Source organism: Chelmon rostratus, chromosome 13 (genome assembly GCF_017976325.1).
Source record: "Chelmon rostratus isolate fCheRos1 chromosome 13, fCheRos1.pri, whole genome shotgun sequence".
Lineage (NCBI taxonomy): Eukaryota > Metazoa > Chordata > Actinopteri > Chaetodontiformes > Chaetodontidae > Chelmon > Chelmon rostratus.
This window is the reverse complement of record NC_055670.1, coordinates 11,595,305-11,610,714: the sequence shown is the minus strand read 5'-3', so window position 1 is coordinate 11,610,714 and position 15,410 is coordinate 11,595,305.

The window sequence follows — 15,410 nt, the reverse complement described above, 5'->3', positions numbered from 1 at the left end:
TCCCTCGTTCGCAGTGAGATCTGACCGGAATCCTCTCGACGCCTTTATGACAGACTCCGGTGTCTTTCTTGGTGCATTTAACATAGTTTCTGATCGTCTTCCAGCAAATGAGTGAGCAGTGACAGATCTTGCCTTGGGGGGTTTCTCCAATAGGTCTGGCAAGATCGCATGAAGAAGGGCTGTTCTAGTGCTACGTGATTCATTTACTGATGTGCGCGCGCGGAGCAGCAGCAGCATCACAGGCAGAACGTGCTGCTGGTGGATGTTGCTCCTAATACATGTGGATGTGAACTAGGGATTATGAATAGATCGATGAAATGTGTTTGGCTGGGATGTAGTGGGAGCAGTAAGGACCTGACAAGTGGTCAATCTCGGGGAGAAGTGGATCAGATGGGCATCTCGGCTTGGAAAACGTGAAATGCAAGATGACAAATTTGTTTTTGAGAAAGATTAACTGGGTTTATTCCCCTCAGAGTGCTCTGCTCTCAGTATCAGTGCAGCTCGTTTGGATATTCACAGCTTCAGATTCTTATCAACAACTGAAAACAATACCACCTGTCTGCTGTATTGTACCTTGTTATCATTATGAGCCATAAGATAAAATAAGAGACAGACCGTGGGTGTTTTCAGGATAATCTCTGCAAAGGACATAAGAGAATTACTTATGCTTCGGAAAAAAAACAAGGCTCATTTCACAGCTCAAATATCACAGCTGTTGGTATAACCTGCCTCCTGCAGCTATCACACTTGCCTTCAGTAGCCTATCCACATCAATCTCAGATCTCATATTGAAGAGATGGACTGACATTTAGTTCACTCAGCATTTCGACAATATGGCATTTGCATTTTTATTCTCACTTGACCAGATCTCAGTGATGCGCGGGGGCTCCTTGGCGATGCAGGTAACCCTTGAGAGTGATTCTGAGAGGGAGCTGAGTCAACATTAGGGCAGGAGCCGTGTGGCCTGGTTCCTCGTTTAATTCCATGTAGCCCAGGATCTAAATCAACCTTGAGTTGTCCCCGAGTTCATTTCCATTGTCTGAAACATGGCTGCTTTCCTCCTCTGGGGAGCATCAACTTTGCCTGGCCAGGGTGCAGCCTGCATAAATTGGCCATTTCTGCAGGTAAGAGATAAGGACAACAAAGGGAAACTAATTATCATTCACTCTATGTTAAAACCTCAGGAAAGGACTGCTATTGACAATTGTGTCTGCATTGTCACAGTCATGCCATTTAATATGATCTGAACTCTGAATGAGAGGGCGGTTCATATCCATAATAAATAGGCCACATCCTAATGTGTGGCTTGGACTGCCTTGTTTTTCCAGGAGCTGACGAGTTTGTCATGGATAACTTTCCCTAATGAGGCCACCTCACCTGCACCGGAATGAAGCGCAATCTCTGCTGCTTTTGTTGGCACTAAAAACACTCGGATTGTGTTTCTTGTTTCATGACGAATCAATTTTTGCTTGAAAGCACATTATTCTGCTGGTGTAAAATCATACCTGTTGTACTGCACAGAGGTTGAAATGACAAACACTAGCTATGCTCATTTAAGCACGCACGCACGCAATATCTCGCCATCCCTTTCATGTGACTCACTTACCACTCGGCGCAAGCATGATTAGAGGTGAGATTAAGTTGTTTATCATTCTGTTTTTGCGCCCGGCGACGGTTGCACCACACCTCGAGGGGCGCGCTGGAATACTGATGGCGGTGACTGGGAATGATCATCAGCACAAGTTGCTGATTCTTTGCAGCAGAGCAGACGCATGACAGAACAAGTTCAGTTTGGAAGAAATCTCTCCATGAGACAATGTGCAAACATGCTAATTTCACACATTAAAAGAAAACACATACAGCAAGGTTTTTTTTAACAGTTGAGCAGGATTTTAGGAGGGTTTTGTTAAGCCACAGAGGTAAACACAAGGCGGCCTAACAAAAGCAACATAAATTCCCCAGGATTGTCAAAGCAAACACAAATAAAAGTCAATAATTAAATACTAATCCTGCTACCATCACTGCTACCATGCTACCATGATAAATGAATATGGCTATACAGTTTCTTACAGTTCACTATCATGCATCTTCGACCTTGTGATAATGAGCCCTATCCTTGCCTAATCCATGCACTCCTCTGCAGAGTGCTCAGTGTAAAGGGTCAGTTCGCTCAGTGCACTCAGTTCACATACGCGTCAGTGTTTTGAGGAATCCACCTCTGAAACTTCTGCAGCACTGCAATGGAAAAATATATTTAAAACCTCACCAGCAGCATGTTTTCCAGACACAATTTCGCAGTTGCTTTGGATAATCCACAGATCACACTGTCCACACTTTCCATGGGGAGCATTTCCGTAGTAGAAAGTGGTTCAGATGAAAAGTGTCCACAGAGGCTGCGAAGATATCTGCAGTGAGCAGGGCATTGTTTCTAGAGGGACGTTTGCCGTTGCATGTAATTTTCAGACGCTTTGACCACCTGAAAGAAAATTAAATTCTCTCGCATTCCGTCGGGGTGGCGGCAGAATGGGGCAATTTGACACTGCGGCAGATAAAACTGACACTATGTGCACGGCTCAATACCACTTTGGGCAAGTGGGTAAATGTTTATTTTGTGGGCTGACTGTTTAAAACGATACTTTATCTGGTGTGGGGGTGTCCAGAAATGTCTTATTTTCATTCATTCAGTGTTTGCAGCACAAACTAAAGTATAAATGTGGTGATGCTGTATACAGTATTTTTCCCACAAGGACAAAACCAACAATGAAGAAATCCTACTAACGAGTATAGCCTGTATTGTCAAAGGCTGATATAGCTTATTCCTCTGAGCCATGGATCTCCATTGATGACCAAAGGAAGCTAAAAGCTTGTTAGTGAGCCGTCTCATAGAAAATGTATAAACTAGACTGTTGCATTGTGATGGCAAATGTAATCGCTGCCTGAATCATGTTCAGAGGCTGTTTTTTGGAGCAAATGAGCCATTTTTGTACTCTGAACTTGACATCCTGTGTCCCGTCTGTGGTCCTGTTTAGGCAACAAAAGCTCTTTGGTAAAGGTTATATTTTCCTAACCTTAGCTAATTCTATGAGTGCTTAAACACAGCCACGCCAAAAGGATGCTTTGCGAGATTAGGGATTTTGGCAGAAAACAAATGAAATCTAATGTAACTGAATATTTTACTGCTTTCAGCACCAATGCGTTTGCAACTTGCCACATCTGTTAATGAACAACATTTCCTCATTGTATTAATAGAAAGCGTGTTCCAACCTGGCATTATGTTTCCTTCAAACTGTATCTACTGCTGCAAATTAGCTTTGCATAAACGTAATGTCTCTGAGACACGGTTGACACCACTGCACTGGGTGTTCCTTCATTAAGATGATCATGGGTACCCTAGTTTATTTTCAGTCAATCCCACCATCCTGCTGTCATAACGCAACAGCGTACCAAATGTGTATTAATCCACAGCTGAAAATAGCCCCCAACAATTTGCTCTATTTGCTCCTGCTGGAGTAACATTTGCTAAAAACTACAGCTAGTGCGCAGCTGTTTTAGGACCTTATTTAGCTTTATTTTATTGTTATCAACCTGTAGGTGTTACTGTTTTCACACACTTGCAGTATACAGTCAAACCTAGACTGGCACAGTCCTGAGGCTGTGTTTAAAATGCAAATATAAATCCTAAAAGGAAATATAAACAATACAAATTCAAAGATAAAGTATTGTAAAATATGCATAACATAAGTATTAAAATGCTAAAGCGTGCAGTGGCTTTGTGTGAGCTGTTGACAATAACAAAACACAGAATATCACCAGCTTTGTCCTCTGTACTGGTGGGTTGATTTGTCGTATTTGTACCTGAACTGACATGCAGCAGGATTGTAATCTCGACCGACTGGCCGATTGTTTTCTCTTTGTGCTGGGGCGTCATAGCCCGGTGGTGTAAGGTGCGGATCATGTCATCACATCACCCCTCATTTGACACCAGCTGGAGACCTTTGTTGCATTCTGTGCTGCTTGCTTTTTTGTTGTGTATCTCTGTCCACTGTAGAATAAACGCAAGCAAATATAGGATCATCATTGGCTTCTTTACACATAGCATGGCCAGAGCTCAGCCATGCATTATAGGTGGACACTTGTCAAGTGGGTCTTCTGCAGCCACCCTAACAGGCAGAGCGACTGTGGATACAACAAAAGGAGCCTCACACATTTCAAAAGCCTTGTTATCATTATACATGTAGAATAAATTATTTTTGTTACAGACCAGCTGTGGATTTGCATGTGAATGCAAATCCTCAAGGGTCAACGTGCCAATTCTCCAACATTTCAATTCTGAGGCAAAACTCAGGAGTCGAGTCTTGCTCTCCAGAGCGTGTGGGTTAAAGAGTTGATGTTTTTGCATTAGATTTGTAGAGAAACTCTCTGGGGCTCCAGAAACGAAGTCAACCTTCTGCCAAATTATCAAAACTGAAAGTCTGACTTGAAGGCATTTTGGATTCTTCATAGCATCCAGTGGAGTTTCGGTTGGTGGTCGGTAAGATGGGTTTAATAAATTCTGAACCTAATCTGCATTTGTGGGGGAAGGAGCTAAGAGTGTGACTGTCTGTTGAGAATGTGCCTTTTAAAGGGTTTATGCAAATATGCACCTAAAAACTCTCAAATTACCTGCTCATCAATCAGTCTGGAAAACAAGCGTGTAATACACTGCTCTGATCCAAACACAGAACACATTAGGACTGTAAAACTGACGGGTGCTTTCTGGAACAGAATTCACATTCAATTCACATCAAACAGTTGCGACTGGACTCAGTTCTCAATTCTGAGGAACTAGAAGACGAACCCCCACAACCTGTGATGCACTAACAGACAATCCTTTGAGTTTCTGCACTGACAGTAAATGAAAAGCAGCCTCTGAACAACCAGAAAGTCTCTTTGCTTTTCAATGAGCCAAAATGTCAAACATGTGAAATAATCTTCGTTAGGGTCTAAGGCTCTAAACCTTTAAGTAAAACTAGTCAACCCAAGTCTAAAATGCTATCAGATCCAGTCAAATATCATCTGCCTCTTGTTAAGCTGTAAATGAGAGATGGTCACTGCATTGTAACAGTGCATGCATTGTAAATATTGCAGCCAATCCATACTATTTACCATTTAATCAACTAGGTTTTATTAAGGAATGCGGTTTTGTATTACAAATTAGTCAGGTAATTGTAAATCGCCTGGGCTGGAAAGGCTACAGTATTGCAGTTGTCAGGAAGAATCACACTCACAGAAATGTATTGATTATTCTTCTCAGTAATGACCTCATGTCCTAACTTGTTAAACTTCAGTAATCTGCAACCTACCGTGTAGCTTCAGAGGCTCCGGTCACGATTTGCTGCTCAAGAGTCTTCGCCTGCGATGATCATACAAATGCCATATGATATTTTTAAGTCTGAAATTTTGATTCAGGCCTTTGGCAAGAGTTGGCAGCTCGGTTTCTGCCTGACAAGCCCATTGAGCCGTCAGAGCGTCTGTGCCACAAGTCGCCAGCAGTGTTCACTTACCACAAGCCATTCAACACCTGAAGATCTGTGCTGGTCGACCCTGAACACAGATCTGACACCGTCTGAGACCGTCCTTCAACTGCTACGATCAGTTTCACACCATGTTCACGTGATGACAACGGAAAACAAACCGTTTGCGGTGAAAAGCTCTGGAAACTGCTAGTAAGTGGACCTATAGTTAAGATAATATTGTCAGACTGTTTTTGCGGAGGGGGATGCACAGAAACAACCTGAAAACAAAGCTAACAATACATTTGCTCCCACATGTAGCACTTAAAGTTTGAAGAAGGCAACAAATTATGGGCTTTGGTCCCCTACAGGGAAAAATCTTCTGAGTCACCCCACTTCGTCTTTGTGTAAGATTTTAAAACATAGTTTGACATTTCGGGAAATCTGTTGATTCACGTTTGTCGAGGCAGGTGGAAGATGAGATTGGTACTACTCTCATGACTGTGTGAGACTGGAAACGAGGTTAAGTTAGCCTTGCTGCCGGGTTTCTTCTTTCCGGCCCACTTCTGTGCAGCGTCCTCGCTGGTCGCCTGTGACCTCAGTGTGATGACAGGACTCCAGGTAGCCGAGAGCCACTGACTGGCATTCTTATATTTCAGCTTGTGTTTGGAATGAACAAACAAGAGCCTGTGTGTCTGTTCATGAGCTTTGGAGGTGCTGTTAGCTATGTTTTTAAGCTTGGACAGATCTAGGCTAGCTGTCTTCCCTGCTTCAAGCCTTTATGCTAAGCTAAGATAATTTCCTTATGTCTTTTCGACACTTAAAGCGCAGGCATGAGAGCGGTATCAGTAATCTCATCTGACTCTCAGAGAGAAATCAAAGGGCATTTCTCAAACTGTTGAACTATTTCTTTAAGAATGGTAAAAGTAGAGTGTAAAGGGTGTTATTTAATGGGACTTTGAGAGTACACAAGCTGAGAATAAACTTAACAAAGACCAATAGCAAATGTTTAAATCTATTTTTAACTGTTTTCTCAAACTCCGCTGCTCCGTTTCGAAGACTGGGTTTGATTTGTGCCACAAAAGATCCATATATTATCAAGATAAATATAACATGTGTGCCACTTTATTTCTGGGGCCTCTGTCTAAATTTCGCTGGGCTGAATCTAGTGCGCAGGCTCATGAAAGTTGTGCCAGATGCCTCGCCTCACTCTCAGCTCAAGTGTCCCACATACAGTGTGAGAGAATTGCTGGTTACACTGCTCTTAGGACTGGCAGAGAAGCAGCAGGTTAGGAAAAAAAACACCTCCCAGGAGAAATGATTCAAGGTATTGGAGAGCCGGAGAGGCGAATAAAGTGAATGCAATTTCAAAGGGGAAATAATGGAGGTCATGGTGTTTGATGTTCCTATGCTGGCCACGAAAATGACTTGGTTGACGATGGAATCAATCACACCTCCGTGGCACTGAATGTTAATGAAGATATGTTTAGCTGTTTTTTGTTTTTTTGTTTTTTGCATTTTTAATAACAGTGTTAACATCAAACCTAGCCATCCATTGCTCCAGACAGAATGAAGTGCAGTTATCTGCAGCCATGCAGGGTGATATCAGCTGACTGAAGCAATAATATTTGAAATGTGACGGGTGTGTGGTTTTTTGTTTTTTTGTTTTTTTTTTTGGTGCTGTTCTTCTCTTGTGTTTTTGTTGTGATGAGTGAGCACAAGGTCAAAATGGAGTTTATCCTCTGATATCACCTGCCAGTCCAGACAAGAGAAATGCTCACTCAAGGTGACATTACTTTGGTGTCTGTACTCAGCACGCCACTACATCTTTCATTTCCTGTGAGCTAAAATTTACAACTTATCCTCTGACAGGAGGAGTAAACATCTCTAATATGACCCAGGCGGTGATCTTCCAGGGTAAACAAAAGAAAACCTGCCTGAGCCGCCGCGATCCTTGACAATCCCAAAGAAAACAACAAACAAAGCACTTTTTTGCTTTTATATATTTTAAATATTTGACAAGTCAAAAGCCCTTGAAAAGTGCCTTTAAAATTTCAGGGTATTAAAGAATCAAAATGAATTCATTGTGAGATTTGTGATGTTAACAATGACTAGATTTCTGTATTCTGTGTTGGATTACTGGGAGGCGAGAGCCATGCTATGAACAGTGCTGACACAATTAGATGGAAACAATGATAATAGATATTTACAATAGGAGTGGTGTAGGAGAGCTCATGACATTTCCTTATTCTTTCTGCAGCGGCACTTTATCTCAGGCAGGGAGAGTTATTTAGTATGCAATGGATCAATCACCATCCTCAAAAAGTCATTTAAATTAACTTCTCGGGCAGATATCTATCCGGCAAAGTGGCCGACTGAGGCAAGGGACTATCAGAAAATTAAAAAGGACATAACATTTTTCTGTGTGAAATAGAACTGGAGCAAAACTGAGCAATCCATCGGCTACGCAAACATTCCAAGATGTTCCCTAACAGATTGCTTTTTTTGTGGCTGTTTTTCTTCTCACTCTTCCTCACATCCACGGCTCGCCATCCTTGTTCCGACAACACGTTCGGTCCCTGCACTGACAATCGGACCGGCGGCCCGCCGATTGCATCCTATAGCACGCCACTGATGTGGTAGTCATCAAAACTGTGACAGCTAAATTCATTTTTCAGTGAAACACTGTCCAACTTATTAATTCTTAATAAGAACTGAGGGTAAAACCCCTGCACGCAGTCTGGCTCAGTCTCTCATTTTAAATTAAGAGGAGTCCAAAGTGAATGTTTGATTCTTACTAAATAAAAATAAGCCAATGGCCATGCAGTGCATGTCTAATTGCAGATGAAGCATCAAATTAAAATGTCAGGGACTAGTTGGAGAAGCAGTGGCTGCACAGTTAGCGTTTGAATTTATGTTCGAGATTATGCTATTTTCAAGGAAGGTGTAATTTGTGCAGCAGCATTACCAGAGCAACACCATGTTATTAGTTTTGACAATTCTCACTCATGTAAATGTCGGGAAGGAAGGAAGACAGCATGCCACCTACTGGGATGTGAATAACCCATATATCTCACCACCAATTAGTATAAGGCTGTACTGTAAAGTGACAGGAAACTAATTCTAAATACTGTAGCGACATGAAAGAGGAGGGAAGCCATCCACAGAAGAAAAATAAACTGTCAGTCCCATACAGATAGGGGAACATCAACGGAGCCTTTCCAATTACTTCAAGGTTAACTGTGAACCACTAATAACTTCAGGGAACCGGAGAAACAAAACATTGTTAGCTAATTACATAAGCAAGTCATTTAGACTGATTGATGCAACATATTATTCTGTGCACCCTTTCTCTCTCTCTCTCTCTTTTTATCCCTCTCTCTCCCTAATTTTCTCTTCCATATAGCAGAGAGCAGCATAAAGGCTGCGTTTCCTTTGGCAGCTGTCTCCATGACGGCCCGCACTGACACAATGAGACACTCTCCCGGCTCAGCAGTAAACCACAATCAACTGGTGAACAACTGGCACAGATTTATCATCATCAGCTCAGGACCAAAGCTCTATGTGTAAGCTGACACACTCTGCAGATACAGAGCTGCAGGGACTGCCGTCGCCGTTTAAGACAGAGGTCAACCAGTCTGTTACTGAGGTGGGAGAGCGGCACTCGCTCCATGTGTGCATTTCTGCAGCGATAAATGAAATTAATATTCCTGTGGTGGCCGGCCTGATGGCACGAAACATTCTGCTTTTGAATTGGTCTATATAGACATCATATAACAAAGAGGCTCAAAGGGAGATCGTTTATGTTTATTGTTATTTTTTTGTTGCCTCTTCCGTCACTGAGGTAACATTCAGAACACTCTGTTCGCTCACGCACGCAATGCTACTTGTTATTTATAAAGATGCATAATAACAGCTCGTCCTGAGCACAAGCCCAACCAGGATTAGAGCTTTTGGTCCACAGTATTATCAATATGCTCGATAGGAATGTGAATTAGTTATCGCCAGTGTTTCTAAGGAATCGTGAATATGATTTGCAGTGAAGGCAGATGGTAGAATGTTAATTTGTTTCCATACTGTGTGTGGGTTTGGTTCACGCTTCTGTTTAAGATGAAGATTAAAGAGCAGAATATGGAACTCGTGGCACTGAATGGCTTGTAGATGTGCTTCAGCTTGAAAATGAGCACTCGATGCTCTGATTGCTGAAGCCCCTCAGAGTGTGCTCATCCTTTGTTTGTTCACCACACATGAATGCAACGTGTCCTTAACCCTCCAGATGATGCAACCCCGGGCTGAGAAAGAGAATTCGCCGGTAGCCCTTAAACGGGACAATACTGCCGAAGCTGCCATTGAAAGCAGGCGCCATACAGTGAGATGGCACTGACACACTGACACAAAACTATGCTTCTGTGATGGCATAGCAAGAGCTCATGAATTACACATGCCTGCATCAGCAAAGAAAGTCATTATGAACCAATAACACTGGGAATAAATTATCTAAACTGTTTATCTTGTTAAAACATATAGTTCTTATCACATTTTGGTCAGGTTGGTCCAGAGTGTAAATAATGTTTGGGTAGCCAGTAATGCTCTGAGGTTGCATAGCATGATGTTTCCCCCTAGTGGTATAAGAACTAAAATAGAACATACAGACATTGGTGATGTTGGTGCTGCTTTAGGTCACATGCAGCATTGGTTAATCAGGCAGTAATGTTTTTTTTTACCTTTGCTTCACCTGTGTGAATCTATGTTTGCCTCACAATATTCTGCAAAGGAACGTAAGAGATGATGATTGATTTTCCAACTTCTACACTGTCAGTCCCAACATAGCCAGTTTTCCTTTATATCGCTCACTAAGTCCAAATAATGAATGAATTCCTGCCATTTTCACCTGCCTGGGACTGTTTTGAACATTTATAAACGTAGGGAATTCTTGCAGAAATAATGCAAAAACAGTTATGATTGATGGGGCGGCTGAAATGGCTGGAAGACTTCTGCATCATAGCTGACAACATTTGCTTTGAAATAGGTTGTTTTTTTTTTTTACGATGATGAACTGATGTTAGTGCGGCACTTCTCTCTCTTTGTCATTACCTGTGTCTGACTTTGGAGATGCAAAAGAAATCTAGCACGTCCTATTAAAGCCATAAATATATCAAATCAATCAAATCGAACGACTACCTTCAAACCCAGGGGCCAACTATTAGTGGATTCAAAAAAAGCGGTATAGAAGCACAGCTGCTTGTGTTTCATGTCTCTAAATGTCTATTCATAGCTAGAATTGCTCCCAGATTTAGAATTGAATGGACAGACATAACTATGACTATGTTCTGCTGTATCTTGCAATCAGCGCTTCCAAGTTTAGCTGCACTTTGCAGTTCTCAGAATAGTTCGTATCACACTATAATGTCATATGAATGCATTGCAAAAACAACACACTATAAATGTGCTAACCTCACTCTTGAATAATAATAGCAATGGTGCAGCGGCTGAGCTTAAAGAAGCGCATATGATTTACATGAGGTTGCACCCAGTCATGACATAAGTCTCCAGATTTCCATAAAAACAGTACAGCTGAAGGAAAATGCTTCTATAAAGATGAAATGAGCAATTTCTTTGGCCGTCCATATTCTGAGTAGCCAATTTTCTTAATGTCTTTGACTGAATTTAGAAGTTTTTGCAATTTGACAAACCATTTCTTACTTTAAGTATAGGTCTCCTCTTTCTGCAGATATTACAAATCTAACCAGACATTTGAAGTCTACAAAACAGTATAAAACAGCTCGCCTTTTGCATACCAAAGCTGTGCGACAATGTAGCTACTATACAGATAAACTAGTGCAATTCAGAATCAGTATAATACCTCGAATTAATTCAAATCCAAGTGTGGAGACGCAGGGAGAGCAGTGGTGCGACCGAGGGCAGCACCATGTGACCACAGTCTCTGACACGTCCGATGCACAGGGCGGCCCGGTGGTTGTGATCCAAACCCAGACCCGCAGCTTCGTGTTATCACAGGCACAAACTATATGAAGTCATTCGGCAGAGAGAGAGAAAACAATGTTCTCAGCTCGGATTAGAATATGAAGAATCAAATGTTTATCAAATGATTTGAGCGTGCAAGAAAACAGAGGAAAGTGCGTCCTTGATGGGTGAATTTAAGGTTAAAGGAATAATTTGACATTTGGGGAATTAGATTTATTTTGCTCTCTCGCCAAGAGTTAGATGATAAGATCAAAAAAAAAAAGAAGAAAAAGAAACACTCACGTCTGTCCTTCAGTGAAGCTGGAGCCAGCAGCCGGTTAGCTAAATTTAGCATTGAGATTAGAAGCAGGGGGAAACAGCTAGCCTGGCTCTATTCAAAGGCCGCCCACCAGCACCTCTAAAGCTCAATAATTACAATATATATATCCTGTTTGTTTAAATCAAACAAAAAACAATGCGTACAAGCAAGTCAGTGCTTTACTGGGGGGTGATGTGCGGTGACTTCCTGGAGTCTCAGCTGGTTGTCTAGCAACCTCAGAGCCAGGCTAGCTGTTTCCCCTTCCTCCCAGTCTTTATGCTACGTGAAGCTAACTGGCTGCTGGCTCAGCTCGATATCGAATGGGCAGGTGTGAAAGTGGCATCGACCCTCTCATCTGACTCTCAGCAAGAAGGAGAGTGAGCATATTTTTCGAAGCGTTGAACTATTCCTTTAACTCACTGTGCGCGGAAAACGATTAATCAAAGCGAGGCCTCCGTCTGTCAGCGATCAAACGGGACCCAAAATATAAACTCCCGTTTGTAAGACTTCTGTCACGGTTCATTCACATGTTGAGGTGACTAAAGACTGAAGCACAGGTCCGTCCGGGCCATCACAGAGGATGATTTCTATCCCCAACATCCGGACAGTAATTACAGAGGGATGACAATGCCACAGTGATAGCATCCCACAATTTGGTAGAAAAGCTTGCTTTCGCCTTTTGCCTAATGTCTTAACAATCCCAAAGTATGAGGCATTGATGTGGGAGTGAACTTCCTTTGATATAACTTATTGTAAATGAAGCAGACAACGTCTTAATGGCAAAAGACACAGACAAAGCTTCTCCTCCGAGACAAACTGTCAGGCGGAAAACAAATGGTGTTATTTTTTTTCCACACAGCAGCCCTGCAATTCAAAGCATCCAAAAGTCAATATCCACACTTGGCAGTTGAGACAAAGATGAAGATGAGGCGCGAGCGACAAAACATTGCATTGTGGGACGGGCCCGAAGCACCGAATGACATCGATTCGGGAAGGCTCCGTCTTTACACACAGGACACGCCGGGGACTCGTGTCTCAAAGGCGAGTCGCTAAGAGGCCATAACAGCATAATCACAATCGTACAGCGAGCCGTTTTTGGTCAAAAATAAACCTGACGCCAACAGGTGCAGGGGCTAGAAATGACGCGTGCAGATCTGACACATTTGTCAGCGGACTACTGATGAGCTGAGAAGCGACTCCGAAACGCTCATTTTCCATTACCTGGGGAGATTTGAAATGTGCTGCGAGAGCTGCTGCAGGACGTTAATGTGCGGTCCATTTGGATGAGCGCAGTGTCTGCCAGCAATGGCTTTTCAAACAGACACACATTTTTATACCGAACTGTGCAGATGAACATACCTTGTGGCACAAATTGTCAGGTCAATGCACAACTATTTGACCTACAAGGAGCATATAAAGCAATGATGAAGGGAATCATATTGTATTGATTGATAAATGCATTTTCCCTTTCTGTGCAATTGGCTATCTGTCAGACCAGTGCACATCACTGGGGGCACAAATATGACCTCCTTTCTTATTGCTTGCCTTTTGTACCGCGTGCCCTTGAATCTTCAGTGGACTGCATGCCTAAAATGAAGTTATTCACTTTGCAATTTCCAGAGTGTAGTGACTTTGCAGTGTAGGAGTATTAAATAAAAAAAAAAAGGTGCATAGGACAGATTGAACAGGGAGCACAGTTTTTCAACATTGTCCTCTGTTAATGAGCCATGTTGTGGTAACATGTGAGGACTCTTTTGAGTGCTTTACAGTTATGTAAAAAGGCATCTAATCCACTCTATTCCAGCTTTTATCACAGCTATCAAAAGCAGAAAAGCAGGTATTTATGCTTATGCAAATGAGCACTGCTCTTAGCCCCCTTTTTCCTGCAGATGAACAGAAGAGAGAGAGAAAAATAATGGCTCAGCCTGCCATCAGTTTCCACTGATAGCTCTTCCTTGGCAGCAGTTTTGGGAACTATTTATTCTATCTTCAGGACTGGCCCTTAGACGGCTATTATGTAGTTTGTAACAACACTTTAGTCTTGTCTCATTTGCTTTCATACATCACTGGCTCATTTAAAGCGACCTTAAAAATAACGAGGACGGAATGCTGCGACAAACTTGCGCATGAGCGGATGAAAACGAGCAGGTATTTAATGTATATTTTTCAGGTAGCCTTCCAGCCACTCGACATGAGAGCAGAGTCTTAACAGCGGATGAAAAGCAGCATCAAAGCAGGCCGGTCCATTTTAAGTTGGTAATGAAAACACTTGGACTTCCCCGTGGACGCTGCGCCTTGATTGAGAGATGTATTTAATTGATTTTATCTTGCATAATTCAGTTACAGGCTTTCTTGGGGGGGATTGAATCTGTGTGTCCTGGATTTTACTCGTGTAAAATTCTGGTGCTGCTCTGTTTTGGGAGATGCAAGTGAGAAAATAATGCAAATTTGTATGCTGCTGCGGCTAAAAGCTCAACAACTGCATTGCAATGTTTGCGTCTGTTTGTTAGGGTTTTTAAGCTCATCAGTGTCTCATCAATAAATGATTCGGGGGCCGGAGACAGATTGTTATTCATGGTTGTGAAAGTAAGTGCACTCATAGTGACCAGTTTTTGCAGTACAGCAAGGCAAGCAAGTGCCTTATGAATGACAGAGCATTCAGTGGAAGAGCCACATGAGGTTATTTCACAGTATAGTTTGCCAGATTTGTTTTTCTTTTTTTTGCAGGTAAAGACAGCTACCTTTATATACAACAGATAAACATTTGCCCCTCATAGCAGCAAATGACAGTCAGGAATTTGTCAAGCAACCTAATACACGCTGTACTGAGTTGTTTACAGTGATGTAAATTATTTAGAGGAGCTGAAGCAGGTGTGACAGCACCCAACGTGATTCTGTCGGAATAATGGTTTATACTTTATTTTCCACTTGAGCACCAGCTCTACCCTCTCATTTGCATGCAGGAAACTCCGAAAGAAAAACCGAGCAACCAGGAGTCTTCAAAGCCGGTCTCCCAGGTAATGGAGCAGCTTGAGATTTTCCATCTGATCATCACTGACTGGAGTCTTGATCATGTAGATTCAAACTGGGGGAAGAGTTCTACATGTTTACAATTCAGACTGGAGCTTCAGCCGGCGAGGGAATACTGTTCGATCCTCAAAACACAATATTCCTCAATTAAACTGATGTGTCGTGTGATCTCGCTACGTTCGTCACGTTGTTGAAAAAACGCCATTTTTCATCATTTCATTCGTGCTTTTATTTGGAAAAGAAACACCAGCGTGCATCATAGAATACGGTGTGCTGGAACTTTAAATATATAACATGAATAAACATAGGCTGTACTTTATGAAAAGGAGAGTGCACTCAGTAGTGAGGAGGTATCTGCCGGGTTGATCACGGTTAAGAGGAGCGAGGAGTCATCGGTCAATGGTGGTAGAAACAGAGCAGTCAGCAATAAAGGTTTTTCAAAAACTCAAAAAAATCACTGCGACCACGAGACGCCCTGAAGCACACAGTCATAAATGTATCCAAAAAATATTAAGCTGATGGGTCCAGTAGTATGAGAGATTAGCTGCAGACAGATACACACACACACACACACACACACACGCACACACACACACACACACGCA